Source organism: Leptonychotes weddellii, chromosome 12, assembly GCF_054177405.1.
Source record: "Leptonychotes weddellii isolate Sample4059 chromosome 12, ASM5417740v2, whole genome shotgun sequence".
NCBI classification, from domain to species: domain Eukaryota; kingdom Metazoa; phylum Chordata; class Mammalia; order Carnivora; family Phocidae; genus Leptonychotes; species Leptonychotes weddellii.
The window spans coordinates 44,250,603-44,276,788 of record NC_138380.1 but is presented as its reverse complement, the minus strand read 5'-3'; the positions used below and the strand labels follow the sequence as shown (position 1 = coordinate 44,276,788).

General features: G+C 38.3%; 1 long non-coding RNA gene across 1 annotated transcript in view; it reads right to left on the bottom strand.

Moving 5' to 3' along the window:
- Positions 1 to 940: 940 nt before the first annotated feature.
- Positions 941 to 26,186, bottom strand: part of LOC145716407 (uncharacterized) — a 36,236-nt gene continuing 10,990 nt past the window's right edge. The window contains exon 3 of the long non-coding RNA XR_014139041.1: positions 941 to 1,083. This is a non-coding gene — a long non-coding RNA (uncharacterized LOC145716407). The remainder of the gene's footprint in view (positions 1,084 to 26,186) is intronic.

Sequence of the window (26,186 nt, the reverse complement as noted above, 5' to 3'; positions counted from 1 at the left end):
CACCCCACCCGAGTTTTAATTTGTATTAAGATCTCACTAGCTTTAATAGCTCAGGAAAGTCAACTAGTTTCTGTCTGTACATTTTCTCACTGTGAAAGTAGAGAAAATGTTACTTAACTGCTTCACAGGGGGTACTGTGCAAATCAATTAGTTAATGTTCTTAAAGCTGCCAAAGTGCTAAATGTTATCATTAGGGTGCATTGTATATCTCTTTGCAATTATCTGCCACCTTAAAATTCTATGGCTTGTAAGGGTATCTCACTCCTGAAATACTTAAAAAAGGTTAAGGAAAGTTCAAGAGGTGAAAAAAAAAAAGCACATGGGCTAAGTTAGGGTAGAAGAAAGGGAAACTTGGAATTTGGCACGTCTTATTACATGCTTCTTGTTACACCAAGTTACATGTTTCTTAGACTAAACACCACTGAACTTTATATTTTAAATGGGTGAATTGCATGGTATGTGAATTAAATCTCAATAAAGCTATTATAAAAATAATAATAAATCCAACCTCATCATCACACCAGAAAAAAAACTTATATATTCCCTGAAAGTGTGGATCATTATGCTAGAAAAAAGAATTCTATGTGCACACATTTTGAGTTCCAAATAGGCTACATAGTTTTAAGAAATCAGTCTACAATAGAACTAAACAATTAAATGGTGCATTGAGATAAAATTATAATTTACTTTTAATCATTTAATTATTAATTATAGTAATTACATATTTAATCTGATTGATTAAAACAGTCTATCTTGAAATCAATGAGACCAGATCCAGTGATGCCTACTTTTGCTTTTGCTGATTTTAATCTTAGAATATTCTTTGGGAGAAAAATTCTCAAATGCACAAATTAAATTTCAACTGAATTCATAATAGTAGTCGTAGTAGTAGTAGTAGTAGTAATAGTAGTGACAGGTCCGGTTTTTTGTTTTGTTTTTTTTTTAGTAGTGACACGTTTGTATAGTTATTTATAATTGTTATCAAATGGCAATAAATATGAAGGGTTTGAGACTTACCCTGCTTGCAAACAAACAAGTCAGCATGCCACAATTTCTTGGATGTTAGCAGAAGACACAAGACTCCTGGATTAGAGACAAAGGACAGTTTATTACCCACAGAATAGCAGTAGCAAGAGGATCGTTTTCTTGTGCCAGTTCTTCAAGTCCCAATTCCCACAGGGTGACACAAGAAGGGCCAGGAGACACCTGCACACAGAGTGGGTTGTGTTAAAGAAGAGGAACTCTAAGTTTAGAAAGCCTCAATCTTTTCTTTCTGCTCCAGAGAGAGATACTCTCCTCTGAGGCTGTTTGCTATACCAACATTCTTGAAAAAATGGCCCCCATAACAGTAAAACAAACAATCCAATTAAAAATGGACAGAGGATCTGAATAGACATTTTTCCAAAGAAGACACACTAATGGCCAATAGGTACACGGAAAGGTGCTCAGCATCATTAATCATCAGGGAAATGCAAATCAAAACCACAATGAAATATCACCTCACACTTGTTAGAACAGCTAGTTAATAGAAAAGATAAGAAATAACAAGAGTTGGTGAGGATGTGGAGGGAAAAGGGAACCCCTGTGCACTATTTGTGGGGATGTGAATTGATGCCATCAATATAGAAAGAAGTATGATGCTTCCTCAAAAAATTAAAAACACTCAACATCACTCATCATCAGGAAAATGCAAACCAAAACTACAATGAGATATCACCTCACACCTGTCAGGATGGCTAAAAGCAAAAACACAAACAAGTGCTGGTGAGGATGTGGAGAAAAAGGAACCCTCGTGCACTGTTGGTGGGAATGCAAATTGGTGCAGCCACTGTGGAAAACAGTATGGAGGTTCCTCAAAAAATTAAAAATAGAACACCCTACAATCTAGTAATTGTGCTACTGGATATTTACCCAAAACATACAAAAACACAAATTCAAAAGGATACATGTAAACATAGGACATTTATAGCAGCATTATTTACAATAGCCAAATTATGGAAGCAGCCCAAGTGTCCACTGATAGACATATGGATAAAGAAGATGTGATACAAAAACAGATGAACATAAGTGAAGGGAGGGAAAAATAAAATAAGACAAAATCAGAGAAGGAGACAAACCATAAGAGACTCTTAACCATAGGGAAAAAACTGAGGGTTGCTGGAGGAGAGGAGGGGGCGGGGATGGGGTAACTGGGGTGATGGGCATTAAGGAGGGCACTTGATGTGATGAGCACTGGGTGTTTTATGTAACTGATGAATCACTAAACTACCTCTGAAACTAATAATACACTAGATGTTAATTAATTGATTTTAAATAACATTAAAAAAAGATGAGTTTTAAAAAAAAGATATATAAATCTATATATATTGATATATATCTACATAATGGAATATTACTCAGCCATAAAGAAGAAAATCTTGCCATTTGTGACAACATGGATGGACCTTAAGGGCATTATGCTAAACAAAATAAGGCAAACAGAGAAAGACAAATACCCTATTATCTCACTTACAAAAAAAAAATTCATATATATTGAAAACAAACTGGTGGTTGCCAGAGGTGGGGGGTGGGAGATAGGGGAAATGGGCGAAGGGGGTCAAAAAGTACAAACTTCCAGCTATAAAATAAGTCCTGGGGATGTAATGTACAGCATGGTGACTATAATTAATAATATTGTATGTATATTTGAAACTTGCTGAGAGAGCAAATCTGAAAAGTTCTCATCACAACCAAAAAAATTTTTTAACTATTCTTTTGGATGGAAGTTAAACTGGAGTTATTGTGGTGATCATCTCACAATATATACAAATATCAAATCATTACATTGTACACCTGAAACTAATGTAATGTTATACATCAATTATATATCTCAGTTAAAAAAAAAGAATGGAAGACGAAAAGGGGAAAGTCAAATCATGGACATCATTATAATACTCACTAAATAAAAGCAACTTCAGGTACTTATCTAGAAAGAAAGAGATTATCTCAGGAAAAATTAAAAGCTGATTTGATCATTAAGACAAACCATTAAAAGGGGTGGCCGGCTGGCTCAGTCGGAAGAAAGTGTGACTCTTGGTCTCAGGGTGGTGAGTTTGAGCCCCACATTGGGTGTAGAGACGAGCCATTAAAAATGGCAACTGCATCTTTCACATAGCTGGTATAATAACTATATTATTTTGCCTAAATACTTGTGCATCTTTATGGAAAAATCCCAGGTAATTTTTACCCCAAGTAGCCCCAAAACTAAGAAATAAGTTTCTGACTTCCCATTTTGAGTTGTAAAGAATATTAAAAACAGGGCGCCTGGGTGGCTCAGTTGGTTAAGCGACTGCCTTCGGCTCAGGTCATGATCCTGGAGTCCCGGGATCGAGTCCCGCATCGGGCTCCCTGCTCAGCAGGGAGTCTGCTTTGCCCTCTGACCCTATCCCCTCTCATGTGTTCTCTCTCATTCTCTCTCTCTCAAATAAATAAATAAAATCTTTAAAAAAAAAAAAAAGAATATTAAAAACATCCAGTGTGCTTCAGCTGCATCCACTCAATCCACCCCTAACAGGTTCCCCATCCTCTCTCCCCGTTCCAGATAGCTTAAACGGACTTCATTCCACTCGCGTCCTCATCCCCTTCCCCTACTCTCCCATTCTTGTGCTCAATTTTGACCCTTGTCTCTACGATCAACCTAACCTTAGACAATAATGATTTAACAAGTTTTAACTCAATAGTATAGAACCAAGTTCAGTTTACCCCTTCTGATGGGCCCAACTGGCACACTTTTGTCAAGTGCACTTTGGTCTTATTCCATAGGTCAGTGTCTATCCAGATCTCCATTTGTGGTAAGTGAATCTTTGATGGTCTCATTCTCTGAATCTGAGTTGGTATATCAGTTCCTGGGGGTTGTAACCCTGCCAGGCTCTTGTCAGGCCCCTCTCAGGGAAGAGGATCTTGCAGCAGATCCTAAATGCTGAGGCAAGGGTTTTGTCATACCAAATGACCACGGCAATTTTCAAATACCACAAGCTCCTAGATTCTCTGTACCTGGGCTTTGCATGGCTGTTGAAGAACAATATCCCCACATGGGATTTTCAAGGTACATATGTTTACTGGCGTGTCTTCAACTTCATTTGCCATGCAGTGCCCACCAGCCTGGATTTCCTCTCTAGACCCACCCAGAGTTTTGAAATGACCATTTCAAAAACTTCAGTTTGATCAGTCGTATTCCCTCTCACCCTGCCATTTCTGCCCCAGGTGGCTGGTTCATGCCTGACTCTATTCTGAAACATCATTGAGGGGCACCTGGGTGGCTCAGTTGGTTAAGTGTCCAATTTCAACTCAGGTCATAATCTCAGGGTTGTGAGATCAAGTCCCATGTCAGGCTCCGTGCTGGGCATGGAGCCTGCTTAAGATTCTTTCTCTCCCCTGCCCTCTGTCCTTCCTTCCTCCCTCCCTACTTCTCTTAAAAATACATATATATATCATTAAGAATTTCTGTATTGCTGTTCTCCTTTCACAACTATACCTAAAGAATTAATTACATGATTCCAGCAGGTTATCAGTATGAAGTCAAACGTGTTTCACAAAATAGTCTATATTGCAAAATAGTTTCAGTATGCAACAGATTATTAGAATGCTTAACTTGTGAGTTTATGAATTTTCAATTCATATGGGTCCTTAGGAAATTACCTAAACTTCAATGTAATATAAAATTATAAAAATAATAACTTGTATGTATATTATCGAAATTATGTTTTAAAAAATCATGGATGTGAGCAAAGCCTGAAGAACAATCCACAAACAGCAATGCACTTTATATACAAGTGAGAGTAATGTAATGTCAGAGTAATGTAATTATGGAGTTGTTTTCTTTTTAAAAATATATCCATTCTTGCATTTTGATAAGGAAAAGGAAATTACAGTATTTATCATAATACTTTCCAAGTATGCTGAGATAAGTCAATGAAAACTACTATAGTTATCAATGCTTCCTTTTTAATGAGTTCTTCCTTAATCAAATCTTGGTTTAGCTGTGCATTGATTTAGAACATGCCCCCTTTCATATGCACATGTGTGTTTTCCAGAGGCCCCAAAAGGTTAACAACTGTTATACATCACTATAACTAACAGTTAGGTCTAATGGATAAGGACTGAGTCAGCAATCTTAATATCTTCCTCTTAGCTCTATGACCCTGGAAAGTCACTTAACATCTATCATCTTGGTCTCTCTTTCAAAACGAATAATAATAACTGTTGAATTAGGAAAATATCTATAAAATATATTAAGAGACTTAGTGAAAATGGAAAATGAATGTAAACTAATATAAAGACCCAATTCAACTAGCCTACTTTTTTTTTTTTAAGATTTTATTTATTTATTTGACAGAGAGAGACACAGCGAGAGAGGGAACACAAGCAGGGGGAGTGGGAGAGGGAAAAGCAGGCTTCCTGCTGAGCAGGGAGCCCGATGCGGGGCTCGATCCCAGGACCCCAGGATCATGACCTGAGCTGAAGGCAGACGCTTAACGACTGAGCCACCCAGGCGCCCCTCAACTAGCCTACTTTTCAACTTCAACTTCATTTGCCATGCAGTGCCCACCAGCCTGGACTTCCTCTCTAGACCCACCCAGAGTCTCACAATAATGACTATTTCAAAAACTTCAGTTTGATCAGTCGTATTCCCTCTCACCCTGCCATTTCTAATATAATACGTGAAATTTTAATTTAATAGAAATATATTCTTGGATTATAACTAAGATTATTGGTCATGGAATATAAATTAGACTATTAGTATATTAAAATGCTTTGCTAAATATCAAATAACATTTTGACCTACATTTTCAATGAGAAATACAGTGTGGACGTGTAAAGGCATGTAATTCTTTCTGTAGCCACAAATTAGGATTTATAATTGTAAAGAAAAAAATTGTTAATTTGTAAACATGACTGTCAATTTGTAAATGGTAATCTCTAATTAAAAATTTTAAAGTTCCTGGGGAGCCTGGGTGGCTCAGTTGTTAAGTGTCTGCCTTCGGCTCAGGTCATGATCCCAGGGTCCTGGGATCGAGCCCCACATCGGGCTCCCTGCTCAGCAGGAAGCCTGCTTCTCCCTCTCCCACTCCCCCTGCTTGTGTTCCCTCTCTCACTGTCTCTCTCTCTGTCAAATAAATAAATAAAATTTTTTAAAAAAAAATTTTAGGGGCACCTGGGTGGCTCAGACGATTGAGCATCTGCGTTCGGCTCAGGTCATGATCCCAGTGAGCCCGTTTCTCCCTCTCCCTCTCCCTCTGCCTGCTGCTTCCCCTGCTTGTACACACTCTCTCTCTGTCAAGAATAAATAAAATCGGGGCGCCTGGGTGGCTCAGTCATTAAGCGTCTGCCTTCGGCTCAGGTCATGATTCCAGGTCCTGGGATCAAGGCCCGCATCAGGCTCCCTGCTCAGCGGGAAGCCTGTTTCTCCCTCTCCCACTCTCCCTGCTTGTATTCCCTCTCTTGCTGTGTCTCTCTCTGTCAAATAAATAAATAAAATCTTTAAAAATATATATATATTTAAAAGAATAAATAAAATCTTTAAAAAACAAATAAAAATTTTTAAACTTCCTTTAAAATGTATAGTAGTAATTCCACAAGTTCACCAGTTGTAACGATACTCTAACAAAACTCCTGCTTTTTCACAAGTCATTGAAGAAATATTGCATCAAAGATTAATTACCATTCTACTGTCTAAAAAGTATACCTTCAAGCTGTTAAATGAGTGAACAGAGATCTATTATGACTTTAACAAGAACGTTACTCTCCATGGGGATTACTGCTATTAACAGTGGGAAATCTATTATTTAAAGACATGAAAATTAAATGGAAATGTTTCACTCATTTAAATAAAACTCTTGTTCTTTACTTCACAATAAAACTTGCTTTTGCTAGCTTCTTTATTGTAGGAATTTATGCAGAATTTTCCTGGTAGTGCCATTTCAGATTTCTTCTCTATAGAGATAGTGGTAAAGAGGTATTAGTATAATTTAACAATGTTTGCAATCTGATACATGAGGACTCTATTCCAGCTACAAACATTATTACTCCTAATATAGCACTATTAGTCAGCTACTTACTTCAAGTTTTGACAAATTATTTACATTCAAGAATCATAGATCCTAAATTTGTTAGCTTTCTTCCCATATATACTAGATTCTATGCAGGGAATTTGATAAAACATAAAATGTGCCAATATAAAAAGAACAAGTAAGGAGAAGAGAATAACCTCTATATTTTAAAATATTGGAAATGATGAAATACCATCTCCAAAAACAAATAGGAAAGTACTGTAATTTATTTTCATTCCCAATACTGGTCAGAGTGCAATGAAATCAACATTTATGTTCACTTCATTTTGGGAAATAAATTGGTCCTTTCTGGAAATCAGTTTGGTTATATGAATCAAAAGCCTTATAAATCATCTTACCCTTTGACCCAGTACTAATACTTCTAGGAGTCCATCCTTAGGAAGTAATGCAAATGTTGACTATCCCCAAAGATGTGCCAGAATTGTTTATAATAGCAAAATTCTGGAAACAATCTAAAAGCCCAACAAAGGGAATGCTTAAAGCAAATCATGGTAATAGAAAGAATGGAATATTTTACAGCTATTAAAAATTATGTATACAAATATTTTTTAAGATTTTATTTATTTGAGAGAGAGAGAGAGGAGCACAAGCAGGGGGAGGGGCAGAGGGAAAGGGACAAGCAGACTCCCCACTGATCACAGAGCCCGAAGCGGGGCTCAGTCCTAGGACCTTGAGATCATGACCTGAGCTGAAGTCAGATGCTCAACCAACTGAGCCACACAGGCTCCCCGAGAATGTGGTATTTTTATAATCATAATAAATTAATGGGTTAGGAACTGAAAGTAAACAAATTTTACTTTTTAAAAAAATGGGGACATAGAATAAAATTCTTCATACATGGTAAAATTTTTAAAAGCACGTTACTGGGGCGCCTGGGTGGCTCAGTAGGTTAAACGGCTGCCTTCGGCTCAGGTCATGATCCTGGGGTCCTGGGATTGAGCCCCACATCGGGCTCCCTGCTCAGCGGAGAGCCTGCTTCTCCCTCTCCCTCTGCCTGCCACTCTGCCTACTTGTGCTCTCTCTCTATCTCTTTGTCAAATAAATAAATAAAATCTTAAAAAAAAAAAAGCACGTTACTTAAAAAGTAGATGTAGATTGATTCTATTTTTTTTGAAGTGTATGAAGTAGTCAAATTCATAGAAAGAGAAAATAGAATGGTAGTTACTAGGGGCGAAGGGGAGGGACAAATGAGTTGTTTAATGGGTATATAGAGTTTCTGTTTTGCAAGATGAAAAGGTCTGGGGATGTGCTGCATAACAATGTGAATATACTTAATACCACTAAACTGTACACTTAAAAGTAGTTAAAATGGTAAAATGGTAAGTTTTATGTTATGTTTTTTACCATAATTTTTAAAAATATATAATTATGTAAAAATTTGTATGTATGTGGGTGTGTATCAGAATAAAATACCACATTGTTAACAAGAGTCTTCCTAGAAGTACAGAAAGGGGATGGTCCGGAGGGGACTTTACTTTAAATACTTCTGTATCATTTGAATATTTTCAGTGAGTTAATATTACTTTTACATTTTTTTTTAATTCTGTGGTGGGACCTAGATCCATTTGTGGTTTCTTGATCCTAATTGCTGTAATTTTCAATGAAAGAGTAATGAGCCAAGTCACTTGTACCCAATTTAGCAGTCAACAGAAGCATGTAAGCTGCCGATCAAAGCAGGATTGGAAAACATTTAAACACATGTATCATTTCCCTAAGAAGTTACCTGAACTTTCACATCAACTTTTCAATGTCAATATGTTAGGTAGTTAAAGAAAAGATTATTGTACATAAGGGCTAGAATGGAACAAATAAAGATATCAAAACCGCTTACAGAGTTATTGATCAGTTCACATTCAAGAATAAAAATTAGGGTAGCTCAGTCGGTTGAGCACCCAACTCTTGGCTTCGTCTCATGTCATGATTTCATGGGTCCTGAGATCGAGTCTTGGGTCAGGCTCTGCGCTCAGTGGAGTCTGCTTGAGATTCTCTCCCTCGGCCTTTCCCCCATTCTCTCTCTAAAATAAATAAATAAATCTTTTTGAAAAAGAATAAAGCTAAATTGGAAATATGTTAAGTACTTATTAAAATTACCTACATAAAATGAACTAATTAATCAGTAGCAGAAATCTAACCATTTGTAATCAAAATGTATATTTCCATTGAGTATGGCTGTTTTATTTATAGTTGCACATTGACAGATGTAGAGAAGAATCCATGCATCAGGCTTGGTGATCATACACCTACCTGCTCAAAATGACAAGAATCACTGTCTGAACTCTGGATATACTAACAAAAAGCATTCATTCATTTATTCACTCATTCCTTCAACAAACCTTTACTGAGCAGCTACTGCTGTGCCAGATAACACGTGAGTCTAAAACAGCCAGAATGGGGCACCTGGCTGGCTCAATTGGTAGAGCATGAGACTCTTGAACTTGATCTTGAGTTCAAGCCCCACAGTGGTTGTAGAGATTACCTAAAAATAAAATCTTTTTAAAAAATTTAAAAATTAAATGAATAAAACAACCAGAATATCAATTTTAAAATATTTCATGGGGTTGCCTGGCTGGCTTAGTCGATGGATCCTGTGACTCTTTATCTTGGGGTTGTAAGTCTGAGCCCCACATTAGGTGTAGAGATTACTTAAAAATAAAATCTTTCAAAAAATAAAATATTTCCTGGAAAAAATATATATTTCCTGAGCACCACTTACATATTTAGCACTGTGCTAAGTATGGTGGTGATTATTATAAAGGAATGTGGAGAGGTAATTATCACCTCTAAACAATCAGCATTTAAAATTGAACTTTAGAATTAGAAAGAATATCATAGCAGTCATATCTTACTTTTTTGGATTTAACATTTTTTAATGAACTGATAATTCTATTAAACAGTATTTATTTTTCTTAATGGCCTTACTTGGGAAAATAAAACATTTGCAACCACAGATGAATTTCCCTACTTCATTTTAAAATTTTACAAGTACATGAGATCCAAAAGTCTAGAAATCATTGTCCTAGAGGTCATCTAGAAAAAAGTATATGTTTAATTCTATAGGCAATTGAATGGTCTCTAAGTACTAGAATGGTAGGATTCGAGCAGTTTAATGGTGACAGATTAGAGGCTCATTATTTGTTGACATCTCCTTGATAGATTTTAACAAAAGTAATTTAGTAAAATGTAAAAAATTCAAAATACACAAAAAGGAAAAACTACTACATAGAGTAATTTAATACAGAAACTGTGAGTACAAATAGAATGAGCAGGATATAAGTTAAAATGGTCCAAACTATTTCCAAATACACACACACACACACACACACACATTCATACAACTCAGCAACTATAAGGTCAGTGTACATGCACTAAACTGAGATACCAGAATCAACAACACATTTATGCACATCCTGTTCAACTCTATTTTTCACAAAACTTAAGGAAAAAGTAAGTTTTGAAGTGTTGCCTCTAATTTTTCCAAGTCACTAAGATGTATTATTATTTATTTAATATATTTGTAAACGGAGTCAGTAGTACACCGGTTTTAATTCTGGATCGTGACACTCCCCCGAATATAACTTGTCACTACCTTGGCTTTCTCAGAGTATACAATAAGAGAAAAAGTAAAGACCAATAAACCCTGTTATATATTGTGTGTGTACCAAGAACAGCTCTACAAATCATGGAATGAATCACTGGATTGCAGAAGACAGCATCTGCCAAGCATTTTTAAAAGCCCAGCATTTATATAGCTCCCTTTGTTCCTCCCTTGCTGTAGGGCAGATGTCTCACACAGTTTAGGACATCAAATAGTGGCTAACTATCAGGACTCAGTAATATGAGTGTCAAATTGATAGCTTCATTTTTATTTCTCTTCTAAAATATGTCTGTTACCTCTGATTTTCTTCTTGCATCATTTTCTACTGAAAAGCTGCTCTTTTAATTTTTTTTCTTTCTACAAGACTCATCAAGCTACCTGCTCTGGGCTTTGTGATTATCCCTTGAACACATTTCTTTGCAATATGAACTTCTGGACATGATATAAGCTATTTGATTCCAGCCTTGATCTTCAAGGAAACTTTCCAGTGTTGTACTTGTGGTTTCTTGAGTGAACCTGCCTGGGAACTACCAACATCTGTCCTCTGGAACTAAGCTTTGTTCTCTCTGGTAGTTCAGAACCTTGATGGCATTAGAATCACCTTCTTAATCAGCTTTATAAACATATGGAGGCCCAATCTCAGCCCAGTTCAATTAAAATCAGAAATTTGGGGGATGGTACCCAGGCATATGTAGTTCTTAACTTTGTCCACTTTGCAACCAGATCTGAGAACCACTGATAGGACATGGAAATCAACTATTTCTTGTTGACTTGTCACTATTTTTTTATATGTCTGTCTCCTCTACTAGACTGTGAACTCCTTGAAGACAGCATTTGGCAAACCAGGTTTTCAATAATTTTATTTAAAATTAAAATCCAGGGCGCCTGGGTGGCTCAGTCGTTAAGCGTCTGCCTTCGGCTCAGGTCATGATCCCAGGGTACTGGGATCGAGCCCCGCATCAGGCTCCCTGCTCAGCAGGAAGCCTGTTTCTCCCTCTCCCACTCCCCCTGCCTGTGTTGCCTCTCTCACTGTCTCTCTCTCTGTCAAATAAATAAATAAAAATCTTTTAAAAATAAATAAATAAAATTAAAATCCAAACTCCTTACCATGGCTTCAGTGGCCTGGTATGATCTTTTCCCTGCCTGTCCACCTCAACATCTCCTCTTGCTCCTGAGTTTCTGGCAAACATGCCAAATTTATTACTACCTACAGGCCTTTACATTTACTGTGCCCTCCACTAGAACCAGTCCTTTATTTCTCTGTCTCTTTCTCATCATAGAAATCTATTCTCTGTGTTCTTTTTTCTTAATTTATTATTTATTTGAGAGAGAGAATGCGAGAGCATGGGGGTGGGGTGGTAAGGGCAGAGAGAGGGAGAAGCAGGCTCCCTGCCGAGCAGGGAGCCCTACGCAGGGCTCAATCCCAGGACCCCAGGATCATGACCTGAGCTGAAGGCAGACGCTTAACTGACTGAGCCACCCAGGTGACCCTCTATTCTTTGTTCTTAGAAATTCTTTCCTGACCAGCCCAGATAAAATGACCACTTCCTCTGTAATTTCTATCAACTTCCATTGTCTTATTTCCTTCATGGAATTTACCTCTATCAAAAGTTAATTTTTTTAGATTTATTTTTATTTTTTTAAGATTTTATTTATTTATTTACTTGATAGAGAGTGTGAGCAGAGGGAGAAGCAGAGGGGGAGGGACAAGCAGACTCTGTGTTGAGTGCAGAGCCCACGACCCTGAGATCATAAACTGAGCTGAAATCAAGAGTCAGAAGCTCAACCAACTGAGCCACCCATGTGCCCCAAAAGTTAACTCTTTTATTTATTATGTACTTTATTGTCTGTTTCCACCCAACCATTCCCCATACCTTCACACTATATTGAAAATTCTAAGGGAGTCAGAACTTTGACTTCTTTGCCATTACATTGCCAGGGCTTACTTAGTATGCCTCATATTTTTGAATGAATATAGAGTAAGCATTTGAATGAATGGATGAACGAATGAATGAATGAATGAAAGCATCACCCTAGCAAACTGTTCAACAGGTCAAGACCCCTTGGCCTATGTTTTAGTAACATCTTTTTTTTTTTAAGATTTTATTTATTCATTCGAGACACAGAGATACAGAGAGAGAGAGAGAGCATGAGCAGGGGGAGAGGCAGAAGGAGAGGGAGAAGCAGGCTTCCCACTGAGCAGGGAGCCCACTGTGGGGCTCGATCCCAGGACCCTGGGATCATTACCTGAGCCAAAGGCAGACACTTAATCATCTGAGCCACCCAGGCGCCCCTAGTAACATCTTTTTGAGGTCACTTTCTTATCACTTAATTTCCCTTTGAGTATCAATAAAGCACTGTCCCATTTTTTTTTAAAGATTTGTTTCTTTATTTTTGAGAGAGAGAGAGAGAGTGGTGGGGAGGGACAAAAGAAGAAGGAAAGAGAATCCCAAGCAGACTCCACTCCAAGAGAGCACGGAGCCTGATGTGGGGCACGAATTCACAACCTCAAGATCACAACCTGAACTGAAACCAAAAGTCACTCAACCAACTGAGCCACCTAGGCGCCCCTGCACTGTCCCATTTTTAAAGTCATTGTTGGTTTGGGTTTTTTTTAAAGATCTTCTTGATTAGAGAGAGAGAGATTCGAGAGACAGCAAGGGGCAGAGGGAGAGGGAGAAGCAGGCTCCCCACTGAGCAGGGAGCCCGATGCGGGGCTTGATCCCAGGACCCTGGGATCATGACCTGAGTCAAAGGCAGGTGCTTAACCGACTGAGTCACCCAGGCAGCCCCATTGTTGATTTTAAATCATTGCACTGGCTTTTTTTCTGTAACTTACTCCCTCTTTTGTCCAGATCAGCCTGTGTTTCCTAATGTCAGCAATTTTTAAAGGTACCAAGAAACAGAATGTGAAAATCACACACCACCTTGATGTAGCTTATTGAGATTTGGGATTGATAAACTATGATTATTCATTCCGTTGCATTATATTCAATCAAGTCACTGGCATCTTTCTAGAATGACCTTTATTTCATTGTCTTAAGACTAGAAAAAACCCTAACTGCTGTAAATTTATGTATTAAATATATATTATATATATTACCATATATTTATAATTTATATATAATATGTTTATTATATATTAAATATATATAAACTTATATATTAAAACTAAGTTAATTTCATTTCCTTTCAACATAAGATGTTTGAAAGTTTAATTTTTTTTTATTTTAAGGTCAATAGACCTTATGGAAGGATCAATTTCTAATTCTGTAAAGAAATTTAGTGTGGAAAACACTGAAAATTCAGAAATAAATTTTATAGAGAAAAGATTCTATCTATTCCATAAAGTAAGGTTCAGTTAAATGGCTCATGTAAGACACAGGATAAGAAAAATATCAAATGAAATATATTCAAGAGTAAATGTGATATCTATTTTACTACCTGTAACATAACATTCAACTTTTTTTTTTTTTCGGTTGCTTATATTACATTTAGATACTCTTGGATCACACACCTCAATCCTGATCAAATGATTATGGAGGGCCTTGGTTGATGCAATGAAATTCAAATTTTACCCTAGGAGCAATGCAGTGTCATTGAAGGGTTCCTAAGCAAGAAGAAATATTCTCATATTGGAGCTGTGGAAATTTCACTCTGCAGGATGGAGACTGGAATGGAACAGCACAGAGGTAAAGTCAGGGAGTCCTAAGTGAGAACTATCAACCTACGAATTGGATAGTGAACATGAGGAAAAACAGATTCAAGAGAGACTTAAGGAGGTAAAACAGAACGTAATCATTGCTATTTATTACACTTTATCCCCTTTTATTTATACTTTTTGTGATTTTACATATGGGGATGGGGTTCAAGGTTTATGAATTAAAGTTATTTCACATTAAAGACTGATGGAAGCAACAGCTTGCTCCCTATTCATCCCCAAATCCTAGAGGGGTTACAGAAGCAAAGCTACAACAAATTCACAGAATACTGATAAGGTATAGCACTGGAATATTTGACAAGTGTCCCTTTTACAATTAGTAATAAATATCTTGTACACAATACATAAGCAATACATGAGACATACAGTGACAAACAGCGATACCGTTTGTTTGCACACCTGAAGGACGATGGCAGCAGTCTCTAAGGCTCTTCTGTACAAGACACAATGATTTGGAATAGTCTGTGGAGCCATTAATTTCTTTCCTGACCATGTCTGCATGTCCAAATTCAAAATATACTCTCCAGCTCATTTCATCTGCCATCTTTCCATGCAGCTGTCTCAGATCCCAGAATTTAAAAGGAACAACTCTTTTCCTCTTTAGAATTCCCATATTCATTTTATGATACTTTATGTTCTACTTTGTGTAAAGGTCTTACCTCCAGTAGACTATAAACACCTTGTAACCAAGGTCCTTGTCATTTCTTCTTTAATTTATCCATAGTACCTCGCACAGTGCCCAGCACATAACAGAAACTCCATAAATATGTGTCAAATAAATAAATCAACAGCTATTTCCAGATGCTCTTTCCACCCCTGCCTTGTTTCACCTAGATCAATAGGAATGGCAATGCTGCCAGAGATCAAAGGCTCAGGAGACCTTCTGGATTATAGGTTCAGGAACAAGGTTCACAGGAAACTTTGTAAAAACATACCAGATATTTTACTTAAAGAGATACTGCTAAACCACATATCTAAACTTTGATTCATAATCTCCCTGACAACAATCCCAATCGAATTTTTTAATGTAAAAATTCTAGGGCGCCTGGGTGGCTCAGTCATTAAGCATCTGCCTTTGGCTCAGGTCATGATCCCAGGGTCCTGGGATCGAGCCCCACATCGGGCTCCCTGCTCAGCGGGAGGCCTGCTTCTCCCTCTCCCACTCCCCCTGCTTGTGTTCCCTCTCTCGCTGTGTCTCTCTGTCAAATAAATAAATAAAATCTTTAAAAAAAAAAATTCTAACCACAAGTTTCTTTTAGAACTCGATTATCCCTGCATATCAAACTTTATATAAGACAATGTCTCAGGGCACCTGGGTGGCTCAGTCGGTTAAGCATCTGCCTTCAGCCCAGGTCACGATCCCAGGGTCTTGGGATCAAGCCCAATGTCGGACTCTGCTCAGCAGGGAGCCTGCTTCTCCCTCTCCCTCTGCCTGCCACTCCCCCTGCTTATGTGTTCGCATGCTCTCTCTCTCTCTCTCTCTCTGTCCAATAAATAAATAAAATCTTAAAAAAAAAAAAAAAAGTCTCAAGGGGCGCCCAAGCAGCTCAGTCATTTAAGCACCCAACTCTTGGTTTCAGTTCAGGTCATGGTCTCGGGGTTGTGGATCAAGCCCCATGTTGGGCTCCGCACTCAGTGTGGAGTCTGCTTCAGATTCTCTTTCCCTCTCCCTCTCACTCACTCTCTCTCTCTCTTTCAAATGAATAAGTAAAATCTTTAAAAAAAAAAAAAAAAAGTGTCTCAAGCTAGCCAGATTGGGGTGTCTATATTGAAACCCAAGATAGTATTAATAACATTAAAATAAACTTTGAGCTTCACACTCATTTTATAGTAGTTTTTTAAAGAGACCAATTTCCAGAAAAGAAAACAATCATGTTGAAATCTCAAAGAAGAAAACCTTAAGTCCCTAATAAAAGGACAACTGTTAAAGATGATCAGATCCACCTACCTGGCAGCCATGGTACCTTACAAATGTCTGAACTGCTACAGTAGGAAACCAGCCAAAGTTCTGTCCATGTAGGTGTAGAACACACCTATCTTTTTAATTCCTTTGATATTGTCTGGAATGATGCAATCTTTTCAGTATGGTGAATACTTAGTAGGCCTCGTACTGAGTCACAGGTGAATTTGACATCTATGTTTTAGGAGAAAGGAGTTTAATAGGAGAAAGGAGTTTAAGCTCCCAATGCCCCAGAATATTTGGGTTTCTGACTGACTCATTCCCAGTTGTAGTAAATAAAGGCTATTTTTTGGGGCGCCTGGGTGGCTCAGTCGTTAAGCGTCTGCCTTCGGCTCAGGTCATGATCCCAGGGTCCTGGGATCGAGCCCCGCATCAGGCTCTCTGCTCAGTGGGAAGCCTGCTTCTCCCTCCCCCACTCCCCCTGCTTGTGTTCCCTCTCTCGCTGTATCTCTCTCTGTCAAATAAATAAATAAAATCTTAAAAAAAAAAAAAAAAAAGGCTATTTTTTAAAAAAACATTTCATACTGAGAAATGTAGGGGTAACATGGCATGATATTTGAGATATGCCTTAGAATATTTCGGCAAAGGAGGCAAAAGATGATAGATGAAGAAAATGACAAAAATCTATCTAGCAATTTAATTTTGGTAGTGAGTAAATGGGGGGGTCATTATACCATCTGTCTACATTTGTGTATGCTTGAGGGTTTTTTTTTTCTTTTTAAGTGTTACATTATTGCAAAAACAATTTCAAATTAAAAACAGAAATTTAGACAATAGTGCCCAGAGTCCTGAATTATTCTTGAGAACTGCAGGGTGCATTCCATCATAGTCCATCCATCTCAGTTCAACTCTAGACTCACATCCTTAAAGCTGGCTCTCAGTTTTTATTTCATATGTTCTATGGGGAAAAAAATGCTTTCAGATTATCAAATGGACCTGTGGCCCAGAAAACTGACAAAAAGCCAGAAATTTCAGGATGGCTCTTGATTTCATCTCTCTTAAGCTTCTGGGGACATAGTATCTTCTTGATACAGGTAGCTTGCTTTCTGCTTGTGGTGGACATGTGTTGCTTTCTGCTCTCTGACATCTACTCTGCTTCCGGGGATAACAACTCCTGAATTCCCATGTAGGGATGCACGCCAGCCCCCATTCTGAAGAAGCAGATTCTATCTCTGGATTTGAGGATAGAGTTTAAGCCCAAGACTAAATCAATCAGAGCATCCCATTCCCCCAGCCACTGATTGGCTCCTAAATAGGCATATGACCTAAATCAGGCCAATCCTGGCTAAGGAGGTTAAGGTCTTAGACTTCTCTCTGTGCTTTGGGAAAGGGAATTCTTTTTGCCACTGGTTTTGTAATTGGGTTGATGTGTTCTTGTAGTTGCTTGAAGCCATCTTCTATAGCTTGACAATGAATTGAATACAGCAGAAAGTAGCCATATATCCACTGAAGGTGAAAGGAAGACAGGTTCGAGGTGCCTGGGTGGCTCAGTTGGTGAAGCGCCTGCCTTTGGCTCAGATCATGGTCCCAGGGTTCTGGGATCGAGTCCCACAACTGGTTCTGTGTTCAGCGGGGAGCCTGCTTCTCCCTCTCCCTTTGTCTGTCGCTGCCCCTGCTAGTGCATGTGCTCGCTCTCTCAAATAAATGAAAATCTTTCTAAAAAATTCTTAAAAATTAAAAAAAAAAAAGAAAGAAAGGAAGGAAGACAGGTTCTAATAACATCTTGTGAGCTCTGACCAGATGCCCCTGGCCTTTCAGTTGTGAGTCAAGAAGTTACCTGAAGAGCTCTAACTAACACATAGTGTAATTGCCCCCTTTTGTAATTAAGCCACACTGTATAACCAGATGGCTTGACAGCATAGCACTTTGTAAAGTCTACACTCCAAAGGAAGATGCGTGAACTTAAGGCATAATTCTTACTTACCAAAATATACAAATGAGTTCTAAAAATGTGGCATCATGGCCATCAAATTCCATGATTAATTCAACCAATATTACATACCTACTCTGTGACTGTGCTAGGTGCCAATTCCAGCAAGGTCAGGGTAGCTCAGCAATAGGAAATAAATACAGTCCCTAAATGTTTCTATTTACTCAGTGACATATTTGGCTCTGTTTGAGATTTTTATAACAAAAAAATTTAAGAGCATTTCAGTACATAACTGTTACTGGCCTAACTCCCTCCTGGATGATTGGGGGTCCAAATGACACACCCAAGCTGGGGTAAGAGATGGGCATTTGCTTAAGGCTTCCTCTGGCCCCTGAGCCTAGAACAAGGAAGATCCCAACAACAGCTTCCAGAAAGAAAGCTGAGGCCAAAAACCCCATCCCACCAAACAATAATGTGAGGGGAATGGGCACAGAGTGAGACAAAAACAAGCGGGAGCCAAAGGAGAGATCAGGAGCAACTGGTTGGAACACAAGATAGAAGAAGACGGGGAATCTCTGAGACCCAGGTTAGTACATCTTCAATCAAAACCTGGGAAAGGGCTATGAAGTTGCCAAGCTATTTCAGACAAACCATAAAAAAATAATGTGGAATCATCATTATTTTTATTACTTTTGTGGAAAAAATTCACTTGTCTAAATGAAAACCAAAGGGCATCCAGAAGAGAAAGAGAACCCAAGGATTTCCTATGCTGTGACACATTTTTGCTTGTTTAGGCTATGAGATGGAAATGGTAAATCAGCAATCAGCATCCACTGCAACTTCCCGAGTGTGCCTTTCAGTACTGCAGAGACTAGAAAGCTAAAAACAAACAAACAAAAAAACCCCATAGTTCCCTACATTCCCTTGCAGCAAGAATTCTGGAATTAGGACCCACGAAGTAGATGCAGTCACCTGCAGATCTGGAAGGTGCAAAGGAGGTGGGAGGAATCGCCCTGTTGTTCTTTCTCTTGCTGCTGGCAAGTAGGGCTGGGAAATGAGATAGTAGATTTTTCTGCAGTTAGGTTCCGGCGTCCAGTCACCAGTTTTGTGAGGCTATTGAGGTGAGCTTTTGAATTCTGCTGTTCCATGACAGCCTCCTAATTTCCCACCTTCCTGATCAAGTAGCAACTAAAATTTCAGGCTAGTTCAGCAGTACAGTTCTGGGAGTCACTTCTGTAGACCCAGCACTGAGTTCACAACTCTGATTGTATAAGGACAAAATTCTCTATATTTAAATCTCTTCTTAAAAGAGCTAGGATGGTCTCTGCTTCCTGAAACTGAACCATGAAACATTCTACTTCCTAAAGCATTAAAAATTTGTGATGATAAACAAGTCAAGCCAGGGGCGCCTGGGTGGCTCAGTTGGTTAAGCCGCTGCCTTCGGCCTAGGTCATGATCCCAGGATCCTGGGACCAAGCCCCGCATTGGGCTCCTTGCTCAGCAGGGAGCCTGCTTCTCCTTCTCCTCCCTACTCATGCTCTCTTTCGCTCTCTCGCTGTCTCTCTCTCTCAAATAAATAAAATCTTTAAAAAAAAAAAAAAACAAGTCAAGCCAAAGATGAATCCCATTTACAGAGAGGTGTCATCTGGGCACAAAAGATAGTCCTTAGAAAATAAACAGCATTGGGGTGTATGCAAATGAGCAGAGAGGCTGAAACATATAAATCTCTGCAGCAGCCAACGGCAAGATGGCGTCTGACTATCTTTGTCCTCAGGTAGAAGGGTTTCCACGGGGCAAACTTCCATAATGCCAAGCCATCCGTTTAACGGTATTAGCCAAGTTAATGAGGTCACCAGTACTCACTTGTTGTCATTTCTCCATTGTAGGCACTTAGGCCCAATGTGAAACATTAATAAATTGCATAGGTCACCAAATACAGTACTCTGGTCAAGATGGAGCTGTTTGTAAAAGGTTATGAATCAGATTAAAATCCTCATTTGTCACAGAACCAGGGAAGTAATACTCTTCCCTGAGCCATAGATCCCTCCACACTTTTCACAGAACTATTACATAAACCCAGATTACAATATTATTAGAAAGCATTACCAATTAGAGTATGCACATCACTACCTGTTTCTCTCATTAAAAACACAGCAAGGAATAATAACCATGAAATGCCATCCTGGGAAAAGCATGGGCCTGAGAGTAAATGCAGCAGTTGAATCTGGCATCTTGTAATGATCCTGGAGGGGAGGTGGTGTCAGCTAAAATTTGGTATTTGTGAAGATTTGATTCAAAACTTCTACTATTTTTCAGCACTGCAATTAGGAGGCAGAGGGCTCCCCACTCCCAGGCAATGGAGGTCAGGGTGGGAGCTCCAGCTCTGCTCTTGTGTTTGGCACTGCCTCAGGGTCACAGACCCCACAAAGACCTGTGAGTGCAGTTCCTGTGGTGCTGCCCCGGGAACTTCCAAAGTGATTCTGGCAAATTCCAAATGCCGGATTTACTTGCAAGCTGCGGTAGTCTTTGAAAAACTGAAAATCGGAGAGGGTTCAGAGAAACAGAAGATTATTACGTTTATTTATTGTTTGCGAATAATTTTTTAAATGCATTTTACAGGTGGAGGAAATTGTATAGATATCCCAGCTGCATTTTCCCTGATTGATAGGTAAACATTTTAGTCATTCTGCATATGCTAATAACACAAATCATTTAATTTACATATTTTTTAAAAGCTGAGTGTATCCACTTTTCATTCATTAGAATCCTAGGAAAAGAAGTGTTACGAAAGAGAAACTCTCCACTGTAGTCACCAAAAGCTGGTGAGGTAGCCTGCATTCCTATTCCTTAGCTCCTCCAAATGTCTATCCCCTTATTAACAACTGGGCTTTATTTCAATAACTGTTTCACATAGCATATCTGTAACAAGGGAGCATGGCAATGAGCCTAAATCCATATTCTGCAGCTCTGTATGTGTGATTCCCCCAAAACTATCATTACCGACCAAGTTATAAAGATTTAAGCAAGAAATTTAAAATGTAAGCAAGACTTAGGGATAAAGAGCTACCAAAAACAAAACAAAGGGTACATTTTATCATAAAATGCCATGGGCGATTTTAAGCCCTTTAGAATATATTGTTCCATTGCTATAAAATTAATTCTTGATGAGTGTATGTGCAAAATGTGTATACACATAGTACCAATATGTGTAGACCTGCATGGTCAAATTAGAATATTTTAAATAATATAAAAACTTGATAATGGTTCTTTTATGAATCTTAACAAGTCTACAAAGGAGGGAGCAGCTGTAATGAACATTAAACATGCATAATTCTGTCTATTTTGTTGAAAGAGCATGGAGTTGGCATCACTGCTTGTCACCTATTTGTATATCAGACCTTGCAAGTGATTCTGCAGTTGCCACACAGTGAGGGCCTCTAGGCCTGTTAGATATCTGATTCCTGCGCTCTGCAACATATCGAACTCTGCAGCCAGCAGAGCTCAGGGTCATTCTTAGGTCAGGGTGGTTAAAGACGGCTGTCAATTCACTACTTGGGCTGGGTTTCGAAACTCCTTTATCTCTGTTATATTGATGATTCCTAGTGATAGGTTAGGAAATTAACCACACCATCCATAAGCATCTTAATGGTGTGTTGTGTAGCACCAAACTGACTGTATTAAAAGCTCAGTGTGCTGTATTTGAAACAGTCTGTCACCCTTTGAAAGCTAAGAACTGGAACAAATATACTTTTATCTGAATAAACAGTTATGGCTCTATGCTGCCTTGCAAATTTTGAAAAGGGGGGTTGTAATAAAACAAGTTGAAACTAGCTGATCCTGCCTTTTCCCAGGGCAAAAGTAATTATTATTCAGTCAAAAAATATGCAGTGAAAAAAAGTAATTGCATAAGAAGATATTATAATCCTGAGACTATCCACCTGGTGTTTTTATTCTGATGAATACCCTTTTGGATCCCTATGCCCGTGCAACTTAATGTTTGTCACAATTCTCTATGGCTAAGGAGAAAGACAAGCCTTAATTGTAAATTTGCACATGCTTTATTGCCAATGCAATGGCATGAACACATTTAACAGGACTGCCATTCCATTTAATTACTCTGATTTTGACATGGACTACCACAGATAAAATTGATGGCATGAATTACAAGCACCATAAAAAATCACTGCTTTCTCTTTAAGGGGTGAATATTAAGGTACTCTTCCATATTCTCTATAGCTACCTGCATTAGGTGAAGAAAAAATAAAGCATGGTAATAGGATAGCCATCCTCAAATTGCTTTCTTCTAAGCTGAGTTATGCTGGTGACATGACAATGATGCATGGTCATTTTTTTTTAGCTTACCTGGGTAAGATCTATGACATCTAAAGAAAAATAAGCAAATATATAAGTAAGCAAGTGGACAAAAATAGAGAAAACCTTCTGCCAAATTAATCCTGTGTTTCATCTCTATTACATTTGCTATTTCTTCACCTTTTCTCAGTGATATTTGATGGTACTCATTACACTTTTGCTTGAGACAAGTGAAAAAAAAGCTCAGGAACAGGACAGTAAGCTCAAAATCTGTGCAGATGGACAGGAGGTATGGCAGGGTTATGGTAATACTCATTGCCAGAAATCTAAAACTGTCAGTAAGAGGAAGTCGGCAGTTAGTTCCATTCAAGTGAGAGAGTGGTGCTGTGGCAGCCGGCATCCCGGTGTGTGGAGTGAAATGGAAAGGGGCCAGTTATTGGCTGGACGACCATAAAGTGCTGGCTTTCTCTTCTACAAGTTGAGGGAAGAGCTTTAGCAACACAACATCAATGTTTTATGTAGTCACATTAAACTGTCTGCTACTTGAGTTCATGTTCTACATTCTTGTTTATGACTCACTAAAAAAAGAAGTTAGTATCTCCTTAAAATGTTTCCAGAAGCCTCCCTCTCCTGCCCCTGGAAAAAAAATCTAAATTTCTAAATACATCTATAAATCGATTACCCACATAGATGAAGAATCAAAGCATCTCCTTTTTTCGTCTTTTAAACTTGAAACTGTCACTGAAAATAAGTTCATATTTATTTGGCTATTGATCAAGTAGAAATCTTAAATAAAAATATTCTGCCATGTGGTTTCATCCAAGCTTCCTTTGTCTTTCAATTAAGAAATGGTTTTATGCTATACAAATAGGGTGAGATATTCAGAGGATTAAATCAATAGACTATAAATTATGAGTAAAAGAACATCAGGTCACTGCCCTGACACAACAGATTTATTATTAAAGTAGGTAACTCCAAGGCAATTCACTACATTAGTTTTTACAAAGTAAGAGACAGGGAGAGATCAATGATAACTTTGGCTCACTGTTGCTTTTAATGGTTCATTTATAATAGCTACTTATCTCCTATTATTTTAGCTTGCTATAATAATGTCAAGCCAAGAAAAAAAGATAATCACCATTATGGGAATATATATTTAATTCAAGTCTGACTGACTATTCTTTAATCTGATTCATGTATTTGTAGAGTGGCCAGAAATATTCTAAAATGCATAGTGATTCTTAGATACACATAAAACTCCATTATACAGTCTACATTAGGTATAGAGTACAAAAAAATCTGACAGTTTTAGCTGTATTTTCACAGGCATGTTATCAGATGAACAACCACATTGCAAGGCCCACCCATAGCCCACCAACTTCAAACCTGCCTAGTGCTATCAACATCAAGAATAACAGCTGAATCCTAAATGAGTGCTTTAGCCTCACTGTGTTTCTTGGAAACTACTATCTTTGCAAATATGAAGTCTATCTTTGCTCTACACACACACACAGACTCACACCCCATTCATGGATTCTCTGCAACTAACTACCTTGCGGTTCTTGAATATTTATTACCCAGATTTCATTGGAGGTTTGATACTGGCTTCCAAAGTCCATCTCAAATGAAGAGGGATAAACTCACCTATTTCTTTTGATAAGGCCAAAGTAGGGGTTCCTTACCAACCAACCCCCTAGATATTTCCTTCCAGGGAAACTGGAATTAAATAAATATTAAAGGGGAGGTGAGGTAACTGAATCAGGGAGGAAAGGCTCCCCACCACCACCACCACTATTTCTTAGTGAGATAGATATGATACATTTTTTTTTTTCACTTGGGTCTTTTCGGTAATAAAAGGTGGCTCTACCACTATTTGCCCCTGGTGGTTGTCTTGTCACTAATCACTCCTGATTTTCCACAACTCTGAATTGCACTATTGGTTTTGGTGTTGCACATGCAATTTTACTCTATTTAAAAGTAGTGTTTAGGGGCACCTGGGTGGCTCAGTCATTAAGCATCTGCCTTCGGCTCAAGTCATGGTCCCAGGGTCCTGGGATTGAGCCCCGCATCAGGCTCCCTGCTCGGCAGGAAACCTACTTCTCCCTCTCCCACTCCCCCTGCTTGTGTTCCCTCTCTCACTGTGTCTCTCTCTGTCAAATAAATAAATAAAATCGTTAAAATAAATAAATAAATAGATAAATAAATAAAAGTAGTGTTTATTAATATCCAGAATATAGAGAGAACTCTTAACACTCAACAACAACAACAACAACAACAAAATAGCCCAGTTTAAAAATAGGCAAAGGACTTGAATAGACATTTCTCCAAAAAAGATATACAAATGGCCAATAAGCACATGAAAAGATGCTCAATATCACGAAGCATCAGGGAAATGCAAATCAAAACTACAATGGGATATCACCGCATACCCATTAGGGTGGCTACTATCAAAAAAACGCAGAAAATAACAAATGTTGGCAGGATATGGAGAAATTGGTACCTTTGTATGCTATTGGTAGGAATATAAAATGGTACAGCCATTGTGAAAACCAGTATGGTGGTTCCTCAAAAAATTAAAAATAGAATTACCATATGATCCAGCAAACCCACTTCTGAGTATTTACCCAAAAGAAGTGAAAGTAGGGTCTCAAAGAGATAGTTGTACACCCATGTTCGTAGCAACATTATTGATAATAGTTAAAACATGGAAGGAACCCAAGTGTCTGCTATTGAATGAGCGGATAAGCAAGATGTGAATATTTTTTAGCCTTAAAAAGGAAGGAAATTCTGCAACCTTGCTACAACATGGATAAACCTTGAGGGCATTATGCTAACTAAGTGAAATAAGCCAATCACAAAAAGACAACTACTGTATGATTCTACTTATATGAGGTACTTAGGATAGTCAAATTCACAGAGACAGAAAGTAGAATGGTGGTTGCCAGAGGCTGGAAGAAAGAGGGGAAAGGGGACTTATTGTTTAAGAGGTACAGAGTTTCAGTTTTACAAAATGAAGAATTCTAGAGATGGATGGTGGTGATGGTTGCACAATGTTATGAATGTATTTAATACCACTGAACTGTACACTTATAAATTGTTATGATAATAAATTTTATGTATGTGTATTTTACCACAGTAAAAAAAAAGTGGGGAAAAAAAATAGTGGTAACTCTACAACTGTCCAGAGAGGTTAAAACATGACTGGTAATACCAAGTATTGACAAGGCTGTGGGGTAACTAAAACTCTCATACAGTGAGAGGATAAACTGGTACAACCACTTCAAAAAACCATTGGGCGGCATGTATTAAACATATGCCTTGTCTATAATCCAGCAATTCCACTCTTAGGAATATATCCAAGAGATATGAATGCATATTTTCAAAAGAATGTTGTCAAAAGACATCAGTAAGAATGTTCATGACAGGGGCGCCTGGGTGGCTCAGTTGGTTAAGCGACTGCCTTCGGCTCAGGTCATGATCCTGGAGTCCCGGGATCGAGTCCCGCATCGGGCTCCCTGCTCGGCGGGGAGTCTGCTTCTCCCTCTGACCCTCCTCCCTCTCATGCTCTCTGTCTCTCATTCTCTCTGTCTCAAATAAATAAATAAAATCTTTAAAAAAAA